Source organism: Dipodomys merriami, unplaced genomic scaffold (genome assembly GCF_024711535.1).
Source record: "Dipodomys merriami isolate MVZ:Mamm:240054 unplaced genomic scaffold, mDipMer1.0.p SCAF_34, whole genome shotgun sequence".
Lineage (NCBI taxonomy): Eukaryota > Metazoa > Chordata > Mammalia > Rodentia > Heteromyidae > Dipodomys > Dipodomys merriami.
The window spans coordinates 11888515-11893712 of NW_027204937.1; the positions used below are offsets into that span (position 1 = coordinate 11888515).

General features: G+C 37.7%; 1 protein-coding gene across 2 annotated transcripts in view; it reads right to left on the reverse strand.

The window, feature by feature from the left end:
* Positions 1–5030: 5030 nt before the first annotated feature.
* The window catches only part of LOC138803374 (cytochrome P450 4A12-like), a 10466-nt gene continuing 10298 nt past the window's right edge, over positions 5031–5198 (reverse strand). For both annotated transcript variants that reach the window (XM_069987300.1, XM_069987299.1), the window contains one exon: positions 5031–5198. This exon is cut by the window's right edge and continues 398 nt beyond it. The gene's annotated coding sequence lies outside the window, so the exon portion shown is untranslated.

The following is a 5198-nucleotide window of genomic DNA, read 5'->3' on the forward strand; positions in this document are numbered from 1 at the left end:
CTTTTCTTTTTTGGTACTGGGGATTGAACCCAGGACGTTGCACTTGCTAGGCAAGCGCTTTGCCACTGAGCTACATCCCAGCCCAATCTTATCTCAGTTTGATTGGTCAATATCATGAATTCAAACAACAGCAAATGTTGGTGGGAATGTGGGAATAAAGGAGTCCTATTGTACTGTTGGTGGGAAGGTAAATTAGTACAACTACTCTACGCGACATTCTCTAGATTCCTTGAAAAACAAACAAACAAACAAAAAAAACCTAAACATAGATCTTCCATATGACCCAGCCAGGATACATTAAAGACACTTACTGACCAATGTTCACTGGTGCACTAATCACAATAGTCAAGTTATGGAAACATTTCTTATGCCATGCAATAGATGAGTAGATCAAAATAATTATGGTACCTATACACAGTGGAATTTTACATGGTTATTAGAAAAAATAATATTATGTCATTTTCAAGGAAATGGATTGACCTAGAACAAGTCATGTTAAATGAGGTAAGCCGAGTTCAGACAGACAAAAGGCATATGTTTTCCCTCATATGTGGAAGCTAGACCTAATAGACCAGGAACATGATTAAAATACAGGATTCTAGACATTCACACATAATGAGACCAAAGGAGGATGTTCCTAAAACACAAAGGCACAATGTCTATAATCCTCTGATCATATATAATAATATATATAAAAATGAACTCCAGGAAATGGAAATAAGAGGATTTTTTCTTTACTGTTTTTGTTTTCTTTTTTGTAATGTCTTGTTTATTCATTTATCTGTCTTGAGGAGGATAAGGAGGACCACAGAAATGGAGGGACAAAGGGTAAACAAATGCACCGATGGCACTCATTGGACACAATTGTGAAAATGAACTATACAACTTGTGGGTTGAGATGGGAGGAAAAAATTGGGAGAAAGTGAAGAAAGAGATGACATTATCCAAAAAGAAATGTAATTTTTAAACCTAACATATGCAACTGTAACCCTACTGCACATCATCTTTATAAGAACAATTTAAAAATTTTAAAGTAATATTTATCAAAATGAGCTCCAGGAAATGGAAACGAGATTTTTTTCTTTGTTGTTTTTGTTTCTTTTCCCTTTTCTCTTGTTTCCTCCTATTTGGAGGAATGCGGGGCGGGGGGGTAGAAATGGAGGGACAAAAGGGAAAAATGCAGCAATGGTACTCACTAGACACTTGGTTGAAAATGAACTATACAAGTTGTGAGTGGGATAGTAGGGAAAAACTGGGCTAGAGTGAAATAAAGGGTGACGCAGTCCAAAAACAAATATACTTATTATCCAACTTATAAAACTGTAACCCCTCAGTACATTACCTCTATAATAACAATAAAATACTAAAATTAAAAACAATAACCTGTCACATGGTTGAACTCTTACCTAGTGCCAGGGGAACAATGAAGTATTTGTCATGTACCATAAAAGAGTTACCATGCCAATAGCTTTGGAGGGCAAGTGTGGAAATTAAATTTGAATTGCATCAAAGCATTATTTTCTTTTAAATTTTTTAAATGATCTTTAAGTGGTTGTACAAGGAAGTTCCCATTCTACAAAACAGTATATGAGTACAAAGTGTCTGATAACATTGTCACCCGGTCGTTCCTAATCCATCGCTTCTCTCACTTTTCTTGTCTCCTTTTTTTAATTGATATTAGGTGATTACATAAATTTCACATATTTCGCAATATTGTGGAATAGTGATAGTTAAAGTCACAAACCCATTTTAACCTTCACAAGGGAAATTATCATTATCATGGTCTATAAAGTTTGTGAATTCTATGAGTGTATCAAGCATTATTTTCCTTTTCATAAAAAACATCCTTGTCTAATAATAACTCACATCAGCTTCTCCTTACTGAAAACTAAGCAATTACATTTGTAGAGAGGATGAATAAAGGTGTATTAAAGTACTAGTTCTTTAGGTTCCTGAGTGTATCATAAGTCCCTATTTTCTATAGTTGAGCTTTCTATGGTTTCAGCTACTATACTTAACAGCAGTTAAAAAATATTGTGGAAAATTTCAACTATAAACAAGTTTTAAATTGAGTGTCATTCTGTATATTATGATAAATCTTGCACTATCCTGCTAGGATGTGAATATCCTTTTGGTTAGTGTATCCATGAAGCATGTATACCACCATGTAGCAGTCATCTCACTTCTGAGGAAGATTGTTCTGACTGTGGTTCTTTGGTTTGTTACCTTGTTTTATTTAACAGTGGCTCCCAAATCAAACTTTTATACAGTATATATATTGCTAGTCCTGGAGCTCAAAGTCTGGGCTGGGTGCTGTCCCTGAGCTCCTTTATGCTCAAAGCTAGCACTCTACCCTTTGAGCCACAGCGCCATTTCCAGCTTTTTCTGTGATTAGTTGGAGGTAAGAGTCTCACAGACCTTCCTGCCCAGACTGGCTTTGAACTGTGATCCTCAGATCTTAGCCTCTTCAGTAGTCAGGATATAGACATGAGCCACCGGCACCCGGCTCAGTATATTTTTTGGTAATTGTTTTCACTTACAAACTGTCATAAGGGTATATGTGTAGGACAAATATGGTATAGCAGATACAGAGCTCAATACCAGCTGTGGTTTTAAGCATGTGCTTGGTATCTTAGAATGAAACTTTCATAGGTAAGGCAACTTATGTGGCTTGCTGCCATTAATGGTTTGTTCAATTTGTTCAGAGGTAATTATTAGATGAAAAAGTAATTTATAGACACTAGGTGCCAGTGGTTCAGGCCTGTAACCCTAACTACTTAGGAGGATGAGATCTGAAGATTGCAGTTTGAAGCCAGCCAGAGAAGAATCTCTGAGACTCTTACCACCAATTACTACCAAAGAGCCAAAAGTAGAGCTGTTGTTGTTCAAGTGGTAGAATGACAGCCTTTAGCATAAAAGCTAAGGTACAGTGACCAGACCCAAGTTCAAGCTCCAATATTGGCACACACACACAAAAGTAATATGCAATCATACATTTTACTTCTAACATTAATACAAACAGTGTTCCAAAAGCCAAAATTAATTACCATAATATTTCAAATTTTTTATAGTACCTTTTATTTAACATAGAAGCACAAGTAATAAAAATAATGATATGGTTCTATCTTTAATTCAAAAGGATAGTGACTTGCTAAACCATTAAAATTAACACCACTTTTTGAAAACAAGAACACACAGACAGAAATCTGGCCTTTTTCCCTTGATATTGCTAAACAATATTTAATATTTTCCTTTAAAATATTATTATTATTATTATTGATACTGAGGTTTGATCTCAGTGTCTTGTGTTTGCCAGGCTAGAGTTCTCCCATTGAACCAGGATGTCAGCACAAAAATTATATTTAATGTTATTTTAATTAGCATCAATTAGTTGTACAAGGAGGAGGGTTCTTTCTAAAATGTCCGTTCAGCGGTTGGGAAGGTGGCTCAGTGGTAGAGCGCTTGCCTTACACACATGAGGCCCTGGGTTGGATTCCTCAGCACCACATAAGAAAAAAGAAAAAAGCCGGAAGTGGCACTGTGGCTCAAGTGGTAGAGCGCTAGCCTTGAGCTGAAGAGCTGAAGGACAGCGCCCAGGCCCAGTGTTCAGGCCCTACAACCGGACCCCCTTAAAAATAAATAAATAAAATAAAATGTCCCTTCATGCATATAATGCATCTTGATCAGAGTCCAACCTCTGTTTTCATGTATGTACATCAAATACATTGACCATATTTGTCTTTTTCACCCTCTGCCAAGGAGTGTCCTATGGAAATTGCTGCTTAAGATCTGATATCCACCAGTTAGACCCATTTGCCCACTTGAGCTCTTCTAGCCCTTTTAGACATGGTTCATTCTCTGAGATTTATGAGGAATTTTCAAGCTGTATCTGTGAGGAAAGCTGACAGTTGCCTGATTACATGGCCAGGCTGACATCTCTTATTCTTATTGGGGTTGTGAAATGTAGGGCTGTAGGATCCCCAAGGCTTTTATGACAGACCACACCTGAAGTCTCTTATGATCCACTTAAGACAGTCTCTAGCTTGGTGCTCTTCTTAAAAAATTGTGAAAGCTGGGCGCTGGTGGCTCACGCTGATATTCCTAGCTATTCAGAAGGCTGAGATCTGAGGATCACAGTTCAAAGCCAGCCTGGGCAGGAAAGGCCATGAAACTCTTATCTCCAATAAACCACCAGAAAACTGGAAGTGGCATTGTAGCTCAAGTGGTAGAGCACTAGCCTTGAGCTGAAAAGCTGAGGGACAGCGCCAGGCCCAGAGTTCAAACCCCACGACCAACCAAAAAAAAAAAAAATTAATGTGAGAAAATGTTAGCCTTAGAATGGACCAGAGGCATATTCTTAGAGATCTTAGAGCCAAGCCCTTTGTTCAAACTTAGCCCCAGCAGCTGAGTGGATGCCAGGCATCTGGGGTCACATAGGCGAGGTTTCCTGGATCATGTGGGCCAACTAACACTCAACTGGAGCCCTGGCACTCCAGGCAGATGCCATGAACTTCTTTAGAAAGGATGTATCTTCTCTGTCTTTCTGAACCTCTTTCTTGATCAGGTATATTTTATATTGTGAATTTATTGCAAGGAAGAGATATGATAGAAGAGCTTATATAAGAAATTGTCAGGTAGATAGAGACCTTTCAGGAGAGAGATAAATGCAAATGGAGAGTCAGGTGGCTATCATGTAGAGACTGAGGTAATATGAATAATGGCTTCTCACAATATACATGTCATAATTGTAGGAGGACAATTACTATGATCTGTTTTATCACAGTGGGCACAATGTAATAAAAATCACCATTATAATGGACAAGCAATGTAAACATAGAAGCAGAGAGACCTGAAGGTGCTGTCACATTTGAATATTAAAGCAGCCCAAACTCCAGAAATGCAGCTTTAAATATTGGAAATGGGATAAAGAAGAGATACACCAACAGCCCTAATAGTTACGGCCCCACAATATCCTGTGTTTGTTCTGAGACCCATATTAAAACTTTGATCTTTAAAACCACAAGACTATATTTCTGTCACAAACATGATTGTAATTTATTATAAAGCAGTTAATACTTCCGATACATAAGTAGATAAGCTCAGCTCAGATAAGCAGCAGAAAGAGAAACCTTATGTTCAGGTGCAGATAGGTCTGAGGACAGTCAGGTGATTAGGGATTATGTGAATAGTGTTAAGCA